The sequence below is a fragment of the Sus scrofa genome, chromosome 1 (assembly GCF_054392235.1).
Source record: "Sus scrofa isolate SSC_HxYL_T2T_F1_AM1 chromosome 1, Sscrofa_HxYL_maternal_Yorkshire_Landrace_v2.0, whole genome shotgun sequence".
In the NCBI taxonomy this organism is placed as follows: Eukaryota; Metazoa; Chordata; class Mammalia; order Artiodactyla; family Suidae; genus Sus; species Sus scrofa.
In genome coordinates this window covers 73,794,704-73,820,381 of record NC_139383.1, presented here as the reverse complement: position 1 = coordinate 73,820,381, position 25,678 = coordinate 73,794,704, and the positions used below count along the sequence as shown (strand labels likewise).

The 25,678-nt window shown below is 43.9% G+C and overlaps 1 protein-coding gene across 3 annotated transcripts in view; it reads right to left on the bottom strand.

Annotated features, from left to right (window-relative positions):
• The window catches only part of SOBP (sine oculis binding protein homolog), a 172,589-nt gene that overhangs the window by 72,785 nt on the left and 74,126 nt on the right, over nucleotides 1-25,678 (bottom strand). The window lies entirely within an intron of this gene.

The following is a 25,678-nucleotide window of genomic DNA, read 5'->3' as shown; positions in this document are numbered from 1 at the left end:
AAAAAAGATTTAATTAAGAAGCTGCATTAAAAGTTACTGGTTATTTTCATCTACACTGTTAATTAAGAAAGCTGAAGTTTAAATGGAGACATTAACAGAACCCATTAGCAATACCCCTTGCATACAGTCTCCCCTTTCTAATCTCCATCGGTTTCTGGTTTGCAGTTGGAGAGAAGAAAGAGGTAGGTGAAAGGAGGCGTGCCTGCAGCACACTCATTAAACCATTCATTTGGGTGACACTTGCACTCCGCTCTGCTCTCCTCTTATCTCAGCCCTAACTGCTCTCTCTTTCCTGGCCTCCCGAAATTCACAGCTGAGCTGTCTCCCTCACATATGGCTTGCATATAATTATGCATATTCCATTTTGCACTGCATTAAAATGATGAGCTCCTGGCTCCCTGCCAGCTGATTTTAAAAAGCCCAAGCGAAGTAGGAAAAAAGGAGAGAAACACAGGGAGAGCCGCACAGGAAGCAGCAGGTAGTTCTGTCTGCTGTCTCTTTAGATAAAATGTATGTCTGGCACCGGGGGAACAGCTGAGAACTACCTGTTGTGATGTATGGATTGAGGGGGAGAAAACAATGAGCATACGTCTGTGCCTAGCGATGACAGCGCTGATACAGTGTTTCTCTTTTAACTGCGTGAAATCTGCCCCTGACAAGTATCACTCAGAGCTCTCAGCTAGACTGGTTATTGTTTTAGAAAGAGGTCCCTATTTTGCACATTTTAGAATGCATAGCTTGTCTTTAATAAAGGCTTCTGCTTATTGCAGGGAGGGAACTGATGGAATTTGGAAGTGGATGGATATGATAGTAACATTGGGGTTACCGAAGTTTGGAGGTGAAGCGAGTGCTCTGATTTGGTTTCAGTTTTGAGATGTATAAACATCTCTGGGACTTGGTGCTTTTTAATTGCACCTTTTTTCCCCTGTACCAAATCAGAGTAAAATGAAAAAGCATTCTACATGACAGAGAAAAAAGTGTAAGCATGTTCAGGTCCAGTGGCTAGGAAGGCACTGAAATCAGTGATATTTCTTATCACAGCATCAGTTCTACCCTGCAGCTACATCAGGATTCAGGTCAATATAGGCTTAAACGGGGTCTGTTTTAAAGCAGAGTCTGTACATAAAAGGCAGCTGTACAAAGATACCAATGGAGTGCAAACATGCCAGATTCCTCCTTAGTGAATTTTAAGCCTCTCTATGAGATACAGGCCTCGTGAAGGCAGGGACCACACCTATTTCATCTTTCTCACTCTGCTATGCCCAGTGCTTTAAGTTGGTGCTTAACAAACATTTCAATAATGGAAAAAACCCAGACATGGATGGTAACTAGACCCTACCACAAACAACTCTGTAGAAAATGCCACCTCAAAATATGCTAAACTTGGTGGTAGGTTTATTATAGTCCTGATGCAGTATGATACATATGCTTGGAAACATACTTTGCATACAGTTTACAAGGGCTACTATTTACATATGTATGTCTATATTCAATATATATGTATCTTGTGTATAAATATTCATAAGGTGGAATATGTTTATTATGCATGTACTATGTATACACATTCATACACACCAGATGCCTGGGGATATTTTCAACATTAGTGGCAAAAATACATTCATTCCACTTACATGTAAGGTGCTCACAATGCTTTTTATGTTTTCAAAGGACAAAAAAAAACAAAAACCCCCTAAGCATTGAATGTGCTTCCTCAGAGGGGGCTGCAGATTTCATATAAAGGCTCATAATTTATGAGGTTAAATAAAACAGCAGGAGAAGAGAAAGGAGAGGAGGGCTGGGGTGATTAGAAGTAGAGAGAGAAAGGCAGAAATTTGCTTCTTTATGAAGCCGTGTATTTGCCTCTGCATCATACTCCATGGCCTTTGGAATTTCTGCCTCTGACAATCATCCTGATTCTTGAGTCCAAGAAATTCTGTCCTCCAGCCGTTTCCACCACATGCCGCCGGAGAGACAGAAAGTACACGCTATGCAAGGAGACCCAGCACCCTCACCCCCACCCGTGTCACACATAGCTCTCACCAAAGTAATTCCCTCGGCATTCTCAAGTTTTTTTAACATAAAATTTTAAGTTATTACCACTGGATTAAGTGAAATTAAGTGCATGCATCTAAGGCAGGAGTTCTCGGCTCTGGCTGCATATTAGAATCATCTGGGGTGATGATTTGTAACATATTGATGCCTGAATTCCCCTCCCCATCATGTTTCCAAGATTCTGATTTAATTGGTCCAGGGTGGGGCCTGGCTAGACATGGCATTTTTTTTTTTTTTTTTCTTTTCAGCTACGCCCACGGCATGCTGAAGTTCCTGGCCCAGGGATCAAACCGGTGCCATAGCAGCAACTCAAGCCACAGCAGTGACAACACTAGATCCTTAACCTGCTGCACCACCTGGGAACACCATGATTTTTTTTTTTAATAGCTCAGGTGACTGCAATGCATGGACAGTCTGAGAAGCACTGAGCTAAGGAGCGTGCCTGGAGGTGGGTATTAAAAGGAGGCCCTGGGCAGACCTGTCGGAATGGTCTCTAACCAGGGTCCAGGCCCACTGAAGTGAACAGCCGTACACACCAGGAGGATACAGGATGTGGCCCCAGCAATGCAGCTTACTCTGAAGATGTATGAGATTACGTGACTAGCTACTTGCAGGCCAAAAATTCTTTGTTTGTATCTATGTATTTTTAGTGTCTGGTGTGACAAATAATCTCAGAAGAACCACTACACCATGTCCTCAGAAAAAGGCCTTCCTGAACCTCTCTAACTAAGTCAAATAGCTCCACTCTGCCAGCTCTTAGGCCTGACACAGGTGCACTCTTTCCCTGGCTGATGTGATTTTTGTCCTCCCCACCCGACTGCAAGCCTCCAGAGGGCAGGATAGTATTTGGCTTCCTCTCATTGGATCTTTGTCCTCAGCCACTGGTTGGAGAGCAGTAGGTGCTCTGTACCAATGGGCCTTATTATCAGGCCACAGCAACTCAGTGGCAACATTAGACAAAATCCATTAGAACTTTCCTACCCTGAATGTAGTTTCTTTCCAGCAGGCTTTGTCACCTCTTAGATATTGAAGCCAGTGCCTTCTGCATCTGCCCCATTTTGGGTGGCAGACAATGGCCTATGGAGGAGGCGGGTGGACAGAGCGAACCCACGACCCCTGCAGGGAGGGGTGTGTGTAAACACCAAAGTTGTCCAGAATCACTGCTCCTGGTGATAACACGAAGCAGACCAGCTTTCAGCTGGTTTTATTATTGTTCTTCAATTCTCCATGGACAGTGCCTCCTCTAATTGCCTGTCTCGAGGCGGACCACCCCACCACCGGCTCTCGGTATCCACTGGGGCCAGGAGGAGCTGTGTTGGTGTCTGACTTTGCTCTAAAGTGACCCATTCTGACAGCAGGAAGGTCAAGCCACATCATGATGAACTAACTCTCTCCATGTGTCTTATTCTCAACAGCTTTATTCTGACTAATACGCGAGATATTTATGCCAACTATGAAGAAAAGCAAATGGGAAGTTGTTTTTTACGTTTAACGACAAATGTGATTGTCACACCAAAGGTGCATGTTTGACCCACTATTCTAAGAAGCCCTTCCCTTCTTGCCATAAAACAGAAATGAAAATTAAAGTCCTTCGATTAAACCACAAGGGGATTTTCCCATCTTGCTGCCAGTCATGCATCTATTTTCATGCCATGCCTAGCATCTGAATAAATATTAGGTTATGTGAGAAACTTAGGCTAATTGCCTCCCTATCTCAAACACCCCTGGCTTAAACAGGCTTTATATTCACCTCTCTCTCCCTATGAATCATCACTAATTTATTTTTTAAATTTTGATTCTTCCATACAGAAAACTGAAGAGCTCTTTCAAAGAAGCCACTTCTCCCTTGGGGCCAAAACCTTGGTGTCATGTGCATATCCAAACAAGATTAGAATTTTTTTTTTTTTTCCTCCTCCAAAGGACTCCTTTAGCAAATGTGGAGCATTCTAAAAACAGCTCCACTGGCCTACTCCAGAAAAGTGACTGGAGGAAAAGGTTAATACTGTTGCCATTTAAGTGGAAAGCAAACTAGGCTTGGAGTCAATACTTCCTTGTGATGAATGGGAGTTTACACCTCTGTGTCATTGTGATTTCAGAGTGTCTTTTGCAAACCAGAAAAGGTTCCGCCTGGAATCAGAGCTCGGAAGAGTGCAGTGGAGCTTCCAGACTTAGCTTTCCAAGTCTTTAGCAGATGTAGCACATGTCAGCTCACACATGTGGTGTGGTGACTAGACTCGGGAACATCAAAAATAGTGCATCTCCAAGTTGTGGGAATGAGTGTAGAGATGAAGAGTTGTGCAGAAAAAAAAGCTTTTATATTTCATAGCTAATTTTTGGAACCAAAAAGCAACGGCACTTCTTTTCAAAATTCAAGAAAAATTGAATTTATCATGGGAAGACCACTTCTGAAAACCCTTGAAATTTCATTTTCTCATATACCAGTTCTGATCTGTCGTTCCTTTGTTAAATACCTACACACACTCTCTCGAGGAAGTTTAGAGAGTAACAAAGGGCAGCTGCCACATGTGGCCTTTCAGAGTATTCTGAGCATCTTTGTGACCTTGTTTTTAAGAAACAGTAGCCCAGTTTCTTAGCCCCTCAGTGAAACTCAGCCAGTGCTGGTCCAGGACTGAAATTACACAGGGAGGCCTACAGAGTAGCTCCTGCTTCCACTTGAGTTAGTGCCTGGTTATGCTCATCTCTGTGGCCCAGGTCTCATGACTGAAAGCCCAGTTCCCTTCAACTGGATTCCTGTCCTTTGCCTTACTTACTCAGGGTAAAACTAGATTCCATCTCCTGTCCCTGAAAATCCTTAGGCATCTTTTAAGGCTTTATTCAGACTGCAGTGCCTTTAGGAGCCCATGTGAGACCTCTTCCTCCCAGGCTAACCTGGACTTTGTACCTCCACCTCTCTACCCACTCCATCCATCTACATGTTCACCTTCCCCGCTAATCTGTGAGCTCCACGAGTGCAAAAACTGTGGGCTATTCAGCTGCAAATTTCCAGGGCCTCATCTAGTGCCTGGTGTATTATAAAGGCTCCACAAATGGTGAGTAAGTGAATGTATGAATGAATGAATGAGTTCCCATCCTCTACCCCAAGCAACTGCACACTTCTGCTTCGCACTCTAATCCTCAGAGATAAGTGTTCTGCCCCTGAACCCAACAGTATTCCTCATACCTGAGTCTCAACAGGCCTCTCCTGGAGGATTCTGATTGCACCTGCCTCACACTTGGACCCTCACTGACTGTTCCATGCACTCCTGACCAACACCTGTCCTTCCCACTTGGTTAGATACTAGGATCTTAGCTTGCAGATCCAGTACTCAATCTAGACTTTAGTCAATAATCCTTTTGTCCCCCATGTTTCTCTCCTCCACCTCCCACCTGGACTAACTTCTGCCTAACAAAGGTTAGTCTAACCTCTGGTCTTTGCCTACCAAATTCTCATCCCCCCAATTCCATGCCCAGATTAAGCAACCTGGTGCCTAGACATAGTGCTCCAGGTCAGTCTGGGTATAAGTCCAGTCCTCGGTATAAGTCACCCTGGTCAGGACTTCTGTCTTATCTTCCCTACTAGAAAGGAACCTGTTGAGGGCAGAGACCATGCTTATGTATGAAGTCCCCTGGTCAGCCAGTACCTTGTATAATCATCCTGTGTGTGTGTGTGTGTGTGTGTGTGTGTGTGTGTGTGTGTGTGTGTGTGTGTGTGTGTGTATGGTGAATGGATTCATTAACCCTTTGCTCCACCTTAAGGTGAGGTCCAGAAGTGCCCTATTTTTCTCCTACCTCCACAGTTGGATCCCCTGAATATGGGCTGTTTCTATGTAAGTATGTATTCAAGTCACCAAGCTGCAGAGGGTAAATGGGTCGTGGACAGGACTGTGTGCATGCAGCCTGGGGAGAGAGCTTTCTCCCAGGCAGGACTCCTACCCAGCATGGGGCTTCTTGCTCTGGAGACACCCCAGGCACCCAGAAACATCAATGTGTGGACCCAGGCATCTGCTCAATTCAAGCTGCTACTAATCTTTGCATCATGATCCCTGACCCTCCCTTTTATTAGCTTGTCAGTAAAGACTGACTCTGGGATTCCTACAGTGGTGCTGTTTTACTTTTTCTTTTAATAAAATGTATATGAATTCCCACTTAGCAGGTGGACCAAAGGAGAAGCTGTTTTCCTTGGCCAAGTTCCTCTTAAGTCTCCATCCTCCCCAGCTGGCACGCAGAGGGGCTCTCCCATACCTCTTCAGGCTGCTCTGACAGCTCACATATCTCTGATGGATGAGACAGACTTACTGGCTGGGGCTATTTTTTCACTCCATACAAACCTTTATATATATCATAAATTTTTAATATCTAGTTTGGAGTCTTCAAAGAATAATGGTAACAAACATGCAACATGAAGATAATGGGAATCGAATCATGTTTATGGCCTCCACGAGCATTTCCTTAAACGATGTCAGGTCAGAGCCACTCGGAGCTGTGAGCGTGTGAGGCTACAGGGCTGATCTGGCGCCTGATTAATGGCTGCCCTCACTCAGGGGCCTAATGGATTGCATGACAGTTACGGCAACAGATTCCACATCAGCCTGAAATACAGCTTCCACACGAACGAAAATATATCATCGTGGTCCCCACACATTACAGCTGTGTCTGGAATAATCAGAGCAGTTGCTAAGTGGTTCTGAAATCCCTGGTTTTGCTTTTCATTTTTTTTTTTTTTTTTTTTTGTCTTTTTTGCCATTTCTTGGGCCGCTACCGTGGCATATGGAGGTTCCCAGGCTAGGGGTCTAATCGGAGCTGTAGCTGCCAGCCTACGCCAGAGCACAGCAACTCAGGGTCCGAGCCTCGTCTGTGACCTACACCACAGCTCACGGCAACGCCGGATCATTAACCCACTGAGCAAGGGCAGGGATCGAACCCGCAACTTCATGGTTCCTAGTCGGATTCGTTAACCACTGAGCCACGACAGGAACTCCTGCTTTTCATTTTTAAATCTATTTTCCTTTATCAAACAGGTGACCCTTCTGGATTGATCTTGCACTGCTCTTTGTCAGGTCACCTGAGTGTCTTTGTTTGGGAAGAACTATTTTTCCAAAGTGACCACAGGTGGGACCCAGCAGCTGGGGCATATGGCCTCTTCTTCTCCATTCTCTGCTAAGGAAATCATCACATCCCAGGCAGCATCTGATTATCCCAGGACCCTTGATCCACAGTGGATTATCCAGACTGATTGCTCCCCTCCCCTACCTCCTGCCTCCACCCACTGCTTGCCTTTTGGCTTTTCACTATTCCTTTGCATCTATTACTCAGGGACCCTAAAGGGGAAACAAAAGGCAAGAAAACACAGATGACTCTACTTTGCTACTGGTTGGTGCTTATAAAAAGCTCAAATAATTGGCCTAAGCGAGGCATTTCAGGTGGTCCTTTTTTTTCCTGTTCTCTGAAATCACTAAGCAGAAGGGGCTGGACTCTTTATGTCTTTATATACAGACCTCATGATGGACCTGAGAAATGAGAGAAAACGTGAAACAGGCAAGGGCGGGAAGGGGACTCCAGGACCCCATCTGTAAGGCTAGGAAAAGATCCAAATGTTATTGAGGAGATTTACAATCCACAGGAAGTCGCCCCCGAAATCACCTGGTCTCAAATGGGAATAAGAAACACACTAGAACCAGATGAAGATACTGCTCTGGATATTATCAGGGATTAATAGTAACAGCTCACATTCCTGAAGCTCTTATGTACGCACCAGACATTGTTCTAAGTGCTTTACACATATTAACCCATTTAATACACACACCCATACATACACCAAAACAAAAGCAAAACCTCATGAGGTAGATACTAGCATCCATTTTTATATGAGGAAATTGGAGCACACAGAGATTATGTATTTTACACAAAGTCACACAGTTAAAAAGTGGTGGAACCAAGATTCAAATCCAGGCAAGCATTCTGCCTCCAGAGCAACCACGTTAAAGCTGCATAATCCACTATCTCTGCTAGTGATTAAAAAAAAAAAAAAAAAAAAAGGAACAATTTGAAAATACCACTGTCAGTAATTTTAAAATATATATTATTTATTATTTAAGGGAGGTTTTCATAGTTCTTTAGTTTTAACATTCCAAAATTGAATACATCAGAAAAAAAGGGGATTTTTTTTTTTTTCTTTTCTTTTTTGTTTCTTTAGGGCCATACCTGCAGCATATGGAAGTTCCCAGGCTAGGGGTCAAAGCGGAGCTGAGCTGCCAGCCTAAACCACAGCCACAGCAAGCAGGATCTGAGCTGCTTATCTATGACCTACACCACAGCTCACGGCAACATCGGAGCTCATGGCAACGCCTCGCTTAACCCACTGAGCAAGGCCAGGGATCGAACCCATATCCTCATGGATACTAGTCGGGTTTATTACCACTGAGCCACAATGGGAACTCCTAAAAATGAGGGTATTTAATGGCAAATATAACTGAAGGGGGTGGGGTGGTCTGCAAAAGAGCCTAGGAAAAAGAAATCCAAGAGCAAGCAGTAGTCCTCTTGCATAGCCTGAGGGAGACATTACTTTGAAATCTATAAAATTAATCCTTAAAACAAATCAACCTCTTTAACCTAATTCTTATTAAATAACCTTCCAATCAGTGACCAGGACACCTAAGCCCATCAATTCCTGAAGGATATCCTACGAGTTCAGTCAACTTTAGCAACCGCTTTGTGAATTTCTAAAAGCATTATCAATATTATTGTATTATTTCATGTTGATCCCATAGATAATGCCATACAGACTGTAAAGGATGTTTACATGCCTTATCTCATTTAGTCTTGGCTCTCTGGTATACCAATGCCAATTATGGGAGTTCCTGTCATGGCTCAGCAGTAACGAACCTGACTAGCATCCACGAGGACGCAGATTTGATTGATCCCTGGCTTTGCTCAGTGGGTTAAGGATCCAGCCTTGCCATGAGCTGTGGTATAGGTCACAGACATGGCTCAGATCTGGTGTTGCTGTGGCATAGGCCGGCAGCTGTAGCTCTGATTCGACCCCTAGCCTGGGAATTTCCATATTCCACGGGTACGGCCCTAAAAAAGCCAAAAAAAAAAAAAAAAAAGCCGATTGTGACTTTAGTTAACATGAGTCAACTCTTCAAAGCAGTGGAGACCCTTGTACAAATTGGTGAAATGGAGTCCCTGGACTTGCCTAGAGGAGCAACAGGCCTGGTGATCCTTCAAAAGCTGGGGTGTGGGGAGCCAAAGGCCAGTTCAGGGGTCTCTGTTCAATACCACAATCCCCTCCACTACTAGGAATAATTGAGACAGAGCAACAGCAATGCATCCTGATCCAGTCGATAGGCTAATTAGTTCAGCTGGTGGGAAGATGAGGCAAGAAGCTCAGGTCACGGTCCTGGGAGAGTTAGCTTGCTCTGGGTCCATCACAGAACACACCCTCATGACCTGCCACATCATATGCATAGAGGTCTTGGCAAAGGGGAGTCGGACACCAGAAAACTTGTGCGAGGACGTGGATGAATGGGAGCCATCTCTCACTACTTCTGGAAGAAATAACTCAAAGGGCAGACCCCGGTGATAGTGGTCATGGAAAGTGATGAGTCACAAACTGAAACAAATGGTCTCCTTGAATTAGCTTCTAATTCTGAGGTCAAGGACTATAAATTCAGAATGAGCAGCAATATTTGTCAAAGACCATGATGTCACAATTGTTATCTGTCAGTAACAAAGGTTCAGCACCCAGACCAACTATACTTCCTTTTCTCCCACCAGCAACCACAGAAATACCTCGGTCAAGGTTCAGATACAACAGTTGCCTACATTTTCCCTGGATGGTTCATATGCTAAGTCTCAGTCAACCCCATCCCCCGGGTGCCCACTAACTGCAAAGGAGGACCGTAGAGGCCCCCAGACTGTTCTCAGCAATCACCCTGCACTCTAGTCTCTGGTTCCCTACCAGCTCCAGCTCTGAGTACTCTTCTGTAACACTCGCAGCTCTTCCCACTCACCCTTGACTCTGGCCCTGCCTTGGGCCCTTAGATCTCTGACGTGGCCTGCCTAAAGCTTGCTGTCCCTCAAGGACTTGGCTTTGGACAGGTCACTCTGGACAGGTCTCCAATCTGGACAGCCACAAGAGTTACTCTGGTCACTGTTCGGGCCTGGGACAGTTTTACAGTCAGCAGCCTACAATGGGGCCCCAAATATAATTTGTCTTAAAGATAAGCTTTCTTTAGTAAGAAATAGACGTGAGCATCATGCAGTGTTTGTAAAGATATAAAACTGGCCTGAACATGAAGAAGAAAGACCAGGACCAGGAGTCCAACCCTGACGGTCACTGTGCAAGGCCCACAGAAATGTCCTGACCAATGTGGAGTGGTGCTGTGATTTATGCGGAGACGGCAGCGAAAGGAGAAAGACAGGGTGACCAGTCCATTGGCTCTGCCCCCGGGTCTTTCAAAGTTGTGAAGCTGGAATGCGATTCTGAGCAGGATGGTCCTCCTGACAGCTTCAATTACAAACCACGTGCCACTTGACCTGCTAACAGAGGCATCGGTCTTAGAGGAACAAAGTCTAAATCGCCTTGTTTCCAACCCCAGGAGCAGTCGGCCTCTCTGAGGACCCAAATGCAAGGATGGCGGCAGAGAGGCTTCATAAATAACAACCTTTGCTCAACCAGCACTCTCTGGAGTCTTAGTCTTAAATCCCAGCCATTCTGCAGATGATGAATGGAGGTAATAAAAGGTGGGATTGTGGCCTGTTTACAAAGGAGATAATCATTCAAGCGGAATCTGACTGGTGTTGAGGCCAACAGATGAGTATTAGGTTAAGGTCCATTTCTGGATGCAACTTCAGTTAATACTTGCTCCTCTGTTATAATTACAATTATTATTATTATTAGCACTGTCATCATTACTATATTTCCAGGAGGTATATTTTGGAACCAAAGCCCAAGTGACAGAAGACAAAAAGTGACTCCTGCTCCAATGTGACCCCTAGCCTGGGAACTTCTACATGTCACAGGTGCAACCATGAAAAAAAAAAAAATACAAAAAGTGACCCAGGTTTCAACATTCTCTCCCTTTTTAGTATAATTGAGAACAAGAGATGTGCAGACTCCCTGCACAGTGAGCAGCCCTGGCCCTCCTGTTTGCTCTATTCCCTCCCTCATCCAACCATTCTGGTACCAAAATTCCCAAACTATTCCAGTTCCTCTGCACCCTGGTATCTCAACTGCCCAGTGTGGTCTAGACACAAGACAACTGTAGCCCCATGGGAAGGAGGTTCCCAGACCACAGACTAGACCCCACTGGAGAGAACACTACCACTTCCAGAAACTTCCAATTTAATCACTGCTTTACAGAGTTGTCACTACAAAGGAAGAATATTCAACATGGAAGCCACTTTGATAGCAATACAAGACTCAAGATTTGTTCTATGCAAGACACCACACAGAATTTTGCAGACTTCAGAAAGCCCCCCAAACCCTTGTGACGTCTATATTACCATTGCCAGCTCCAGTTCACCAACAAGGAATCTGAAGTGTAGAGAAGCTAAGTACTTTGTCCAAAGCTAAGGAGCTGATAGAGGCAGAACTAGACTCTGAATGCAGGGATCATGACACCAGGTACAGGCTCTTGAGCCCACACCACAGGGGCTCAGCCAGCAGAGGAAGCTTGGCTGATGAGGAGCAACAGAAACTGCAGACATGACTGGAAGGCACACAAGTGATGGCTCAAATGTCCCTGTGCATCCTTGTGTGAGAGGGAAATCCTGCCCTCTGGTCTCCCCTCTACATGGTGAAGCAGTGATGCCCAACGCAGCTCAAATGGAGGTGGTCGTGGAAGTGGGCACTCCACAAGAGTGAGTCTGTCTACTAGACCAAGGACAACACAAGTGACAAGAACACAGCCAAAGGCTGAGCAGACTCAAACCCTAACCCCATAAAGGTAGAGGGCAATGGCCTTTCCAAGTGTTCTGCCCCTGACCTATGGGGCAGAGATGGGGAAGGACGGGAGGGGAGTGGCCTGGGGAGTGGACATGGGAATGGGAGTGTGTGCATCAGCAGGAGAACTCTGCATGGAGACAGAGAAAGACACATCCACAGACTTGACAGACCTCTCATTAGGGGGCCTGCTTGTTTCCAAGCCTCGCTTATATTTTGGTTTCACTTGCACATTCAACAAATTTAAGATTGTGGAGGAGTTCCCATCGTGGCGCAGTGGTTAACGAATCTGACTAGGAGCCATGAGGTTGCGGGGCTGGATCCCTGGCCTTGCTCAGTGGGTTAAGGATCCAGGTTGCCATAAGCTCGGATCCCACATTGCTGTGGCTCTGGCATAGGCCAGTGGCTACAGCTCCGATTGGACCCCTAGCCTGGGAACCTCCACATGCTGCAGGAGCGGCTCTCGACAAGGCAAAAAGACACACACACACACAAAAAGTAAGATTACGGGATTCTAAGGTTAGGAAAGGAGCCCAAATCTTTTCTTGGATATCAAGACAGATTGAGACATATTTTCAAGGACAAAGGATTCTAAATTCATAAAACTCTTCTTGTGGTTCTTGCCTAAGCACAGAACAGAAAACTGTTATGGTTTGATGTGGAAAACAGTAAAAGGGGAATAAGAATGATCACTTGATATAACTATTACTAGCTATTAACCTTCCCTTACTAATAATGATGAGCAGTGTTTACACACAATCAAGTAGCCCAGTAAGATAAAGAAATTTCATTTGTTTCTTTGCCTTAAGGGATGGCAGACCTTTGCCTCTGAATATGAAATGTTTTGCCCAACTTCATAAACTGTACGTTACACTAGCCCATATTTATACCAAGCCACTACATATGGCATTGTGGCCCCACAGAAAACAGACAATAATGACAAGGGCACTTACATAATTTTTTTCCTTGGGTCTTGGTCACTCATTCATCATTTATTCAGCATCTACAACTAAGCATCCAAAATGAATGGTATCCAGCCCGCAAGTTCAACACATTTTAATTTTTAAGTTCAATGGTAATAATAAAGCAAATGACCCCTTGCCAAGGTCTAACCATATACCATTTGGAGTCACACATCATACATTTCTATTCTATTTAAAATTTAGGTTTTAAAAATATTATAAAATTTGAAAAGTAAATAAAAGTAAAACCACAAAATGTAAGGAGTAGGAAATATTTTCATAAATACACAAGAATTATGAGTAAGTAAAAACTAATTTTCTTAGAGCAAATTCTTAAAGGTCAAGCACCCCATGTGCTATCTGATTGAAGATGTTGGTACAGAAAGAGGTGAGGAGAACCATTTGGTGACAATAATGAGCTGAGTTTGATTTCCAGTGAAAATGGGGGCTATAACATCCAGCTCAGAAATTCGTCGCAAGGAGTAAATGAGAAAATCCGTCTCACGTCCCGTACAATGCCTGGCACAGAGTAAGAACTCAATAGATGACAGTTATTTAAATTTCACAAACCCACTTCTTTTCTGGAGAGAAAAACTCAGCTGGCAGGAAGGCAATAGGGACTCAATATCTTTTCTTATCACGGAAGTCTTGATTAAAATTAAGTTGCGTGCAGCTATAGAGCATGCTCAGCAGCCAAAGGCGAGTGCCAATCAGAAGACACTGGTGAAGGTTTGAGGACTCTTAGAAATGCATAAACACACCCTCTAATCAGGATCCTAACCCTCCACACAGCCTGAGACACATGTGTACTTAATGACCGTGTCTCTCTGCCATCTGACTACCTATTTGGTTCCCTGCAAATAAGGCATCGTTTTGTCTTATCTTTTTATCTCCTCTTAAGTTTCATGAATAACATCTCCATCAAGAAAACGTCCTCTCTCCCTGGGCAGTTTCAACCCACTTAAGCAGCCGGGGAGTCACAGAGACTGCTCCTTGTTGAATTCCCCCACCCTCACCACACCTCTGCCAAGTAACTTGACCAAGATTTTATTGCTGGTCCCCTTCTTTATCAGTCATGTCATCTCCCTTTATTCCTTATTTTCCAGCGTCTAACTTCATGCTGTATCAACCTGGTTTCTAATCCAGAAGCGGAAGATCCCTGGACCACGTGCTGATTTCAATGCTCAGCAGAGGCTGGACATGCGCACATGGTGACCACACTCTTTCCAAGCTGAGCAGCCTCACCAAAGAGGAACAGGAGCAGAGAAATAGAGGAGGAAGAACTTCTCAACAATCTAATATTTGGTCCACCATTTTCAGAAGATGTGCAAATGAGTGGATATTATTTTCTTATTCAAAAGGGTAGGGCTTTTTTAAATGACATGTTGCAACATTTATGAAGTCCTTATTTGTTTTAGAATTCATCTTAAAATTGTTGCCTTTGAGGAGTTCCCTTTGTGGCTCAGTGGTAACGAACCCAACAGGTAGCCATGAGGACTCGGGTTCGATCCTTGGCCCCACTCGGTGGGTTAAGGATCCAGTGTTTCTGTGAGCTGTAGTGTAGGTCACAGACATGGCTCAGATCCCCCTGCTGCTGTGGCTGTGGTGTAGGCCAGCAGCTACAGCTCCGATTAGACCCCTAGCCTGGGAACTTCCATATGCTGCAGATGTGGCCCTAAAAAGACAAAAAAAAAAAAAAATGCCTTTGAAGGTTTGTTTGTTTGTTTGTTTTTTAATGTGTTTATTCCTATCTTCCTGACATATCATCCCTCTTGTTCGACCCTTAAGACAGGACTCTGGATCACGTGGTAATCCCCTCACCATAAGTTAGAATCCCTCCTCTGGACCCTGCTTGGCCACCTATATAATCAGAAAGAGCTTTCTTTTATTTTACTGATCTGTTTCATCTTAATGTGTCCTCCGTGTACAAAACACTTTCATTTCATTTCTCTCCACTCCTTGCCCTGTCACAGGAAGCTGCTGTGCGGGTACCACATAAAATGTTTATGCTCATTTGTTTCTTTATATTACATCCTGCCCTCCCCTGCTCCAGGATCTGATGTCTACAAAGATATAATCAGAATGAAATTGTATTAGCTTAGATTAGCATCTGTGGCAGCAATTCCTATAAATGATACAGACAAGGCAGTAGCTATAACGTCTGTCTTGTTTCAAGGTAAAAATGAAAAATGACATCTTTGATGGAGAAGACTCCACAGAGACCTGGGTGGAAATGCAGCCGGTTCCCCTGCTCACAGACAGCTCTCTTTCCCATCATATGGCTGACAGGTGTGTAATCATGTTCCTTAGTCACAGTTTGTGTTAAAATAACCAATTACCAAATGAATGAGAGTCGAGCCCCAGTGTGACGGCCGCCACCATTGCAAAGTGAGGATGTGCATCTAGAACACAGGCTTGAAGGGGAGGCTCTGATGGGCTCCTCCCCAGCCAAGGATGCTCTCCAAGGCCGAGAAGCCTTTCCTCCTCTGTGATGAATTTGCTAAAAATGCACAATATTCCTCCCCTGGCCCCTGTCCTTGGGAAAGAAGCTTCCAGCAGGGCCACCGTGGATGGTCAGTGGGATTTCCTGGGCAACCCAGCATCCCTACCATTTCTTGTCCTTGATCTTTCCAGAAGAGATCATCCTTGCCTTGCCTCCCACCAAGCGCCCCCAGCACAATGACTGCCTGCCCACCCAGATTTCCATGTGAACAGGGTAGTATCTACCATCTGCCTATTCTTTCCCCCATGGTGTTCACCACCCAGACCCCACAGTGACAAAGGGCAATGCTGAAACCCAAGAGCCCTGCCATTCCAAGCATATTCTCCCAGGCAAAGACTTCCCCCGATTGTTTCTACTGCTCAGGAAAGATGACATAGTCCCTGAAGAGTCATGTGTTGCTCTGTGTTGTGAGTATAGTCAAGAGCAGCCAATCCATCAGCACTCACAAAAAAAAAAAAAAAAAAAAAAAAAAAAATGGAAGCACAAAAGGCACACTTTCTATTGGCACAAAGGTTTTGTGTTAACTTGCTGGAGAAGAAAGCCAGCAAATAACTCTAATGGAATCAGCAGAGATTTGAGATAATGACTTAGTTGCAAGAGGTTGATTACAACACCACTGTTATTATGCTTCATCAAATATAATAAACCAACCTCTCCTCTTGCAGGGCCTGTGGGTGGAGGAGCCCAACCTCCCAGACTGGTGGCTAAAGAAGCTGAAGGACAGGTGAAAGGCAGTAACTGCCCTGTGGATTGGTTTCCCACCTGTGAAGTGGGGCTAGGACTTGTTGCCCCCACTTGGCTGAGTGACAGAATGGTTATAACTTCCATGTAACACCGATGGCATAGACCAAGAAGAGAGTTTGAGTTGGGGGTCCCCTGAAATCTTTTGGTCAGAAATACTGTACGCTATCAAACAAATAAGTCCAGGGACACCAAAAGAGGTGAGGACTCAAACTTCAGGCAGCAAATGTGAAAACAAAATACAATTAACCAAAAAACTCTCTGAATTGGCCTATTTCAGCTCAAGGATACAAGGAAATACGAGATAGACTCAAAGAGGTGAGTGAAAAACACAATTCTTTCATCTCTTTCATTTTTTTTTTTTTTTAAATCATGAAAGATGTTCCACTGGAAGATATACCTACAGAGCCTGGACTACTGTTACTTTCCTGTCAAAAAGCCTGGTAAACGATGCTTTGCATGAGAAGGACAATAAACATTCATGGAGAAGGAAAAAAATATCAGCTGGCTTTCTGCTCATGTCATTCCTCTGTAACTGAGGAGTTTTTAACCACAGTCTTGTTCCCCTTATTAGCATAAGTGCTAGTTACCACCTCTTCTCTCCCACCGGAAGGGCAACCAGGCTGGACCCCAGTCCAAGGCCGGGGGAACAGGATGAGGTTGGGGGGCTGTGTAAAAGTGAGTGGAAACACTGAGACAGGTGATTCCCCCAAAACGGGGTATAAACATGCAGGTGGCTTCTGAAAGCGAGGGTTTCCTTCCAAGGAGGGGGCAAGGCCTGGTGCTGTACTGCCTATGGCGAGTCTCTCCTCCACTTATTCATGTGCTCCTGGCAATTTTGGCAGTGGCACCTCGAGTGAAAAGCACACTACTTTGCACATATGGTGGAAAGAATCTTGTGCATCAGTTGAATGCATGCTGTACTACATACACATTCTGTTTTATCTCCGGGCCCAGCCGTGCTGCAAACGCTTGCAAATTGGGAAACCTTCTGTGCAGCAAAAATACGGACAGGAGAAGCTAGACTGTGACTTATAAGATGCTACACTAGCCAAAAAAACCAAAGTAAAAGTTAAGGCGTGTGCTTCACACTCACTGCAACAAAGGCAGCTCTGCAAGGCAGGGACTCACAGCCAGCATTTATCTCATTCCCCTCCACCCTGCAGCTTCAGGCCCAGTGGATGGGCTTCCCTTCCATGCACGCAATGCCCCCAGGGAACCTCTGCCTGTATCCACTGCTGCTTTATTTATTTATTTATTTTTGGAATGCTTGAAATGTATATGGAAAAATATTCCATGTAATGCCTCAGATTTACCTTGGTAGGGGCTAGTGATGAAATGGCTCTTTTCATCCTCTGTTTCATCCTGAGGTCTCCAGCCAACGATCCTGCAGTGAGATGCTACAGCCCTTAGCAAGTCACTGGCATCATTTTCACTTCTTAAGTGTTTCTAAAAGCAAAATCTGATGCTGCTCAGGATTCAGAACTCCCTGTATATTAGGGATGGAAAAGGGGCAAAGTGCTGGAGTGTTCTGACCTTCCCTCTCTCCCACTCCTCCTTTACCTGACCCCCAAATAAAGTACGATGTCTCAGCCTAACTCTTAAAATACCTGGGTCCTTAATTAAGGAGATGGATATAAAAATCCATTCTCCCTTTAAATCAGAGAACTTCCTTTCTTTTCTATTAGCCTGGTAGATACATAGGGAAAATGCGAGCGAGTGTAAAGCTTTCTTTAATAAATGAAGACAACTTTTATAGGGGTCAAGGCCCTAAGATTTCTATCCCTGTATCTCAGCTTGCTGAGAATGGTAATGTGCCCTTGTTTCACAAATGAAGACACTGAGATGTAATCAGGTGATCCAACCGAAGGCACAAAAGAATTATCATACGGGATTCTCGGCAAGATACTGAGTGGTAAAGGTATGAGAGGAAAAGAGCAGAGGGTACTCAGGATAATGCCCCTTGCGGCGCCCACTCTCTGCCGGCTTTGTCTCCCTTTTCGAGGATCTCTCTCTCCCCTCCTAACCCTTTTGTCTGTGCAACATGAGAGGTTGCAAAGGAGCAGCAGCCTTAACACTATGTGTGTGTTGCTCCTTCCCTCAGTTATTCCGTGTGGAGAATTCGTGATTTCCATTCCACGTTATTCAGAATCAATCTCTCACAAATGGGAGGAGTGATGGAAGTTAACCCCAGACGGATGGGAAGCTCTGAGTCGCCTGAGGCATGCTTTGGCTCGTTTCAGTCAGTTGTTCATTTTCAATATGGTTTTAGTTTGTCAAGTTGCTAGAAGCAATGAAATACATATTTTAAAAGATGATGTTTTATAAGGACTCCACAAGCAACTTCACCACACTTTGCACTGTTCAGCACTTTGTCTAGCCTTATTTTTCTTCATTTCGTTCTTGTGGCTGCTTTTTGTTTGTTTGTTTTAATGAGTTGAAATGTACAGAAAACAGGAAAAAGTCAGTCATTGTAAGGGACTCTTGCCATTTAACTCCATTCACAGTAGAGTGTGATTAATTACTACTGATATATTTGAAATTCCGTTGTTTTTTTGTTTTCTTTTTCTTTCTTTTTTTTTTTTTTTTTTTTTTTTTGCTTTTTAGGGCTGCACCCACAGCATATGGAGATTCCAAGGCTAGGGGTCCAATCGGAGCTATAGCTTCTTACCTACGCCACAGCCACAGCAATGCCAGATCTGAGCTGTGTCTGCGACCTACGCGACAGCTCACGGCAACACCAGATCCTTAACCCACTGAGCAAGGCCAGGGGTGGAACCCACAATCTCATGGTTCCTAGTCGGATTCATTTCTACTGTGCCACGATGGGAACTCCTGAAATTCTTTTTTAAAAATTTTTCATTATAGTTGATTTACAATGTTCTGTCAATTTCTCCAATACAGCAAAATGATCCAGTTATTTATAAATATATGTACATATATATATATATATAAATTCTTAGTGGAGATTTCTGAGCAGTATATATAAACCAAAGGGAAAGAAACATACTACATGTTTAGATAAAGCCCCAGATTCTTAAAATGGACTTTTTAACAAGGTCATAAGAGAACCAGCCAATTGAGTTTAAATACTGCCCCTCCTTCCACACATCCGCACTAGAGCCAGACAAGGCAGAGCCAGGGGAGATCCTCTGGGCTACTTTCAGAGTCTCTTTACTTGTTTTCGCTTCCAACCTCCCTTCCATGCCAGGCCTCCCAGGGCAAAGACACCTTCAGCATCACAGCTCACCCCTGGATGAGCAACCACTTTCTACACCCCGTCCTTCCTCAGTCAAGAAATTACCTCCTCAAAGTCTATATTCTTGGGCGTTTCAAATACTGCTATTTTCGTTTTGTATCATCCACATATCTGTATATCTTACTAAACCAACTCTGGGGTTGGACTGCATTTTTACACACAGTATATTCAATTATTAACCAAAGCTCCTTCTCAGGAACTTCTTCCAGTCTCCCAAATTCATTCTCCTTATCTCTCCAACTATGGGAATACGGGAAAGAGACACGTAAGATCTGGTTCCTTCTCTCTAGGAGTTTTCTGCCTGGTTAACAAGATTAGACACACACACATTAAAGGAAGAAAAAAGTGGTAAGATTCTTGTTTAAGTACATACCCTGCTTGTCAAGGCTGTGGGAAAGAGGTATCTTGGGGCTGAAGTGGTCAGAAGGAGATGGGATTTAGCTAGGCCCTGGAGAGAGAGGCTTTCAATAGGGGTTTTTAGTCATTTTTAAGGACCTGTCCACCTTTCAATTTCATATGCAAGGAGCAAGACTAAAGAGGAAGAAAGTATGTTCTGGATTTTGGATCAGAACCACAAATCTGGCTGTAGATTATTAAACCCTATACTTCTAGCACCTTCCCCATGTGCTTCCTGCTTCTAGATATAGGTCATTATTTTTTTCTTTCCTCCTTACTATAGAAATAGGAAATGAATGAAAGGCTTTTGATCACCCTCAATGCCTAGTATGGTGCTAGAGACACATGTGAAGGCTCAATCAATGCTGGGCAGTAAACTTGAGATGTCAGTCAAAGTGTCTAGCCATCACACTCCCTTCACTGGGACTGTGTACCGTGTTTTGTACCACGTGACAGAGCTTTAGCTGACTAGAGCAAGGATATGCACGTGACCCAAAGGCAGCCACTGGTTAAGCTGGATAGGCCCTATTGCAAAAATATGAACTGATTCAATCAGATCTCCTCTCTCAGGAAAAAGAACACAGCAAACGACTACAGCAGGTCAGGATGGGACCCTAACAGAAAGATCACAATATTGAGAGGAGTCGGAGAGGCCGTGATGGAGCCGTGCTCGCTGTAGTGATGAGGACCAGGAACTGTGGAGAAGCAACAAAGTCTGGTCGATAGAGAGAAAAACATGGAGCAGACAGCCAGAGAAACTCAGAGATACCAAGAGAGAGGAGGTGGAGAGAAGCCAAGCCCTAAAGCTGCCTCAGTTCACACTGCTTTCTGGTTCCAATTCCAGCCCCCCCTTTCCTAAAGAGCCTGGCTGAAATAGATAGGAACTTCTTCTGTCTTCCATTTGACTCCATTCTCTTCCCCTGCAAAAGTCTTGCTGCTTGTTTTCTTTTCTCCCAAGGTGGAGAGGGGGAAGAGGCTCCTGCAGGTGGCAGGAGTCTCAAAGGGTGAGCAAACATGAGGATTCTGAAACCGTCAAGTCTCTCGTCACAAACCCCCATTGCCTGCTGGGTCTGAGGCACTGGGCACTGCATTAAATCTTAGGAAAGGGAGTGAGGAAGGCTTGGTTTTGTTTTGCAGGAGAAAACAGCCATGATAACAAGCAGAGCCAGGTTGCCCATTTTCCTTCATTACCTGAAATCACGACTAAACGCATAGATTAGACAACACTATCTACTTGGTGAACAGTGGACTGTGAGTAGATACTATCTTTTTATGGCAAATCAGCCATAGCCTTTCACCCTTCAGGGCATCTGTCATTTCTAATTTCTGAGAGTGGCAGATGTCAGCTCCCTTAGCAAGGGACAATTTTTAAAAATTTGTTTGTACACATAAGTTGACACAACCTGAGCTGAAACCCACTGGGGAGAGAACAAGATTATGCTTGAAGCAACCTAAGGACATGGCTTCCGGTGCCCTCTCTGCCCAGGAGGGGGTGGGGTGAGCCAGGATGCCTTCCCACCCCAATTCCTTTAATTCCATTTCCCATAGTCCAGCTTACAGTTCTGGAAGGTGCAGAGACTGGCCAATTACCCTGAATACTTAGATTCCCTTGGATTCTTCCGTCTCTGGCTCTGTACTAATGCCTAGAGATTAGGTGTATATTCTAGCACTTAAGAATCTCATTTGTTTTCTGTTTTTGTTTTTTCATTTAATATTATTTACTCATTTCATTTTATCTCCAATTATAGCCAAAGTCCAAGAAAGTGCTAAGGAGTGGAGAGTTACTCTCTAAACTCTGCCTCCTCTCCTTGGGCCCCCCCCCCCAGCCCATCCCACACCTACCTGGTTCCATTCTCAGGCCAGGAGCCCTGGGAACCTAGAGTAGGCTGGTGTCACCTCCAGATGACCACATCTCTCTCTCTCTCTTTCTGTCTCTCATGCACACACACACACACACACACACACACACACACACATACACACACCCCTTCCAGTACTTACTCAATCTGAATCAGACCCTTTGTACCTGCCTCGTACTGGATGTGGGGGAAGGTGGGGGATGGGGGGTAAAATTCTTTACCATGGTGGAGACTCTGAAGCAAACTGGTCTCCATCACATGGTACCTGCAAAGGAGCCATACGCAAACAGTCTACAGCAGCTCAAGACAGAGGGAAGCTCAATGGGGCCTAACAGAGACTGGAACCCATGAACAGCTAGGTCCTATTAAGGATTGTCTATGTCACCTCTTTTGCATCACTAAATATCACTCAGTCCTGAAAAAAGATTTCTCGGGGTTTCTCAATCCTTTATGTGACTAGGAGACTTCGTTCCTTTATTATACCAAGACTGGAAATACCAGAAGTTGATCTAGCCAGATAATCCAAACCAGAGAAAAAAACATAGACAATCTCAAAATGTGTGTTGCAGCCACGCAAACTTCAGCTTTCAATAGCTATCTCTTCTTTCTCTCTTGCCCTCTTTATTTTGATCTGCTGCCCTTCCAGGCAGTGATGCTGTTTTCTTTAGCAGACCAAAAGCAGTTTGTTTCTGAGTTAAATGTCACTTCAATATTTCCCCAAGTGAGATGTTTGAACCAGTTTATGAGTTTCCTAAGCAACAGAGAAATGCTGGAAAAATATTTGGTATCTCAGGTCTGAAAGTTGCCTTAAACTCTGGCTCCCTGAGGCAAATGAAACAGATAGATTGAATACTCCAGTCTCACTAAAGTTTCAAGTTGAAAAACAAAGCATTGGCCAGAACACAGAGAAGATCTAAAAGCCATGCCACTCGGGTTGGTGCCCCCAAATCCTTCCGATACTGAAATATTCTAGTGACAATAAGGAATGATCACAGCACGAATCTGGAACCACAGAGCCACAGTCAACAACTAATGTGTGAGGAGGGAAGTCGGCTTCCGGAGCCAAACACAGAATTCCGCAGGAAAATTCCTGCGGGAACCCGGATTATGCCCTGAAGGCTGAGATTTGATTAACCTTCTTGTAGCATGTGTAACAACAAATGTTATTGGTCATAAAATTATCCAGCCCTTATTAAAACACAGCTGCAGCTCTGGGCTCAGTGACCTCCTAGGGGAGAGATTTCCATAAGATAGCGATAGACTTTCTGGAAGGAGAGCGCCTTCCTAGCGTCGAAACTACGGGAGAGTGTTTTATACTTTAATGAGGAGTTCTTGAGAGCGACCAGGCTCCTCGGTATTAAAAGCTTTAAGAAATAGAAGGACCAGATTACATCCAGTCTGCTACTTGGGGGGCAGCCAGCCTCCAGCTCACAATATGGATCCGTCTTCCCCTTTACCCGGAACATGCAGAGTCACTTTCACAGACATACCTATCTGGGATCCAACTGCTACCGCTGAGGATGCTGCCATTTCTCTTTGTCTTATATAATCCTAAGATCTTGGAATCTCAAGGAAACTTAGAGACTCTCTGGTGCAACTGCCCATCCAGTTCTATCACTAAGAAGAAGTGTCTCAAAATGGGAGGCTGCCTTTGGAAGTGGTCCAAGGAGGCCATGAGAGCCTACGGGATGTTACTGAGGGCGACCACAGCCAACGGAACTGATTCCTCCCAAGAGCTGAAAATTGTTGGCTTTCCATCTCAAGTTGTGGGGGGCTTCCCTGGGCTTTTCTGAACCTCCACAAAGGGTAGCTATAAGGCTCCATCCCCTGCAGGCCAAATACCATTGTGAGAAGGGGATCTTCTGCTTTTCTGGGCATACTGACCAATCTGTGAGCAATGTCATTTTGTCTATTACAAGTTTTTGAAAGAGCTGGGGGTAAAATAAGAACAATGAAAATGCTTACCCTTTTCTGCAGTTTGTTCCTCACTATATATATCCAATTTCTTTTCTTCCACATGAGCCACTAAACTCATTTTTACTAATGGTGCTTCCTTTATGAAATTTAAATCTGCTCCTAGAAATTCTTCCCTCAATGTAGAGTATTTCCCCAGTTTAATTTCTCCTAAATGGATAATTTATCTGCTGAAAAAATCAGAACCTGAAGGACTGCAGAATTGTGTCTCATTAATTTTTTTCTCAGTTATGTAAGTTTCCCAATGATGTAATTTGTTTCAAAAGATGTAAAGCTTTTCTTGTGAAATTATTCTGGACCATCAAATTGCTACAATTCATAATTCTTACTTTTCGATCTCTTACATATAATGCTCTTATTATTATCTTATTGCTTTTAAATTTTATTATGAATGCTTAAAATATACACAAAAATAAAGATGACAATAGTGAAACTCCAAATTTCCATCACTCAGCTTCAGCAATTATCGAATTTTTACTTCACTTACTTCATCCATCCCTTCTTTTCATTTTTTCCTTGCAGAAGTATTTCACGTAATTCTGAGTCATTTCATCTGTATATACAGCAGTTTATCATTCCATCAATTTTCATTCTATCAATGTTTTAATCATTTTGATTTTTTTAATTTTCCCTTTTTTTTTTTTGGAGATTTTTTTGGGCTTGGCCTTTCAGGTAAGCCATTCAGAATGTCTCAGAGGATCTCAGCATCTCCGCATATCGTATTCACTACATCTACTTTGGAAAGGCTGAGGGATCAGGCGGAAAGGTTTGCCTCACAAATAAGAACACCCTCTCATGAAATATGAGATTCTGGCCATGATTTCAAAGTCTCTTTTATTATGCCAAATTGGCATATACAATTATTTGGGGAAAACAAATGAACTGCATAAATACTACTCAGCAACCCTAAGATGAAATATGCTGCTGCCCATATTCTCATCAGGACCTCACGGCACCATGTACCTACCAAGGTCTAAAGACAATATTTCTTTAAAATTTCTTTTATTAACTTCTAAAAGACTTCCTTTTAATCTACCATCATTAAATGAAATTCAGTATTTAAGAACCAGGGAGCCATTAAGAAGCAAGCGTGTGATGATTTAATAATATTTTAGTTCAAAGAATACATGATTTTAATGATCTCTTTTGAACACCACAGAATCCTAGACCCTGGAAAGAAGTAGAAACGTATGACACATCATTCAAGAGATCTATTTCTCTCTGTTGTTCTTACTTCTTTTTAAACTATCAAGCTGTAATAATTATTCAGTCTAAGCAGCCCCCAGTAAATGAAACAGCCCTTAGACAGCTGTCAAGGCTCAGTCTTCCGGAAGCTTTGATTTTAATGAAACTCATTAAGGAAAGAAATTAACAGAAAATATCATAATTTGTCTTGTTTCAGAAAACTAAACAGAAACAAAGGGCTTCTTAACCTGACAAGGAGTCTGACCAGGCAAGCTCCTCTGTGATATTCAGAGCTCCCGACCAGGCAGCTCTGCACATGTGTAGGACCAGGTTAGAAAAAGTGCCTTGTCCCAGAGGAAGGACCAGCCAAGCCCAGTACTTGTCTCAGCTTCATGGAGAAGGCCTCCTCATGGAGAGCAGGAGTCTCTGAAGTCATGCTGTAAAAGCACAGATTATTCAAGGGAATGAAAGGCTATAGAAAATGTAATTCCCATTAAAGGGCTACAGTTGGAGAACTGTCCACACATCCGGTTGAAAACACAAAGTCCAATTTTTCTCCAACGATGATGAAATTTAAGCTTAGGTTACTTCCTTTTTCTTTCTTTTAAAAAAAAAAAAATTAGGGAGTTCCTGTAGTGGTTCAGCAGTTAACAAACCTGCCTAGTATCCATGAAGACACAGGTTCAATCCCTGGCCTTGCTCGGTGGGTTAAGGACCCTACTTTGCCGTGAGCTGTGGTGTAGGTCGCAGACATGGCTCAGATCTGGTGTAGCTGTGGCTGTGGCCAGCAGCTACAGCTCT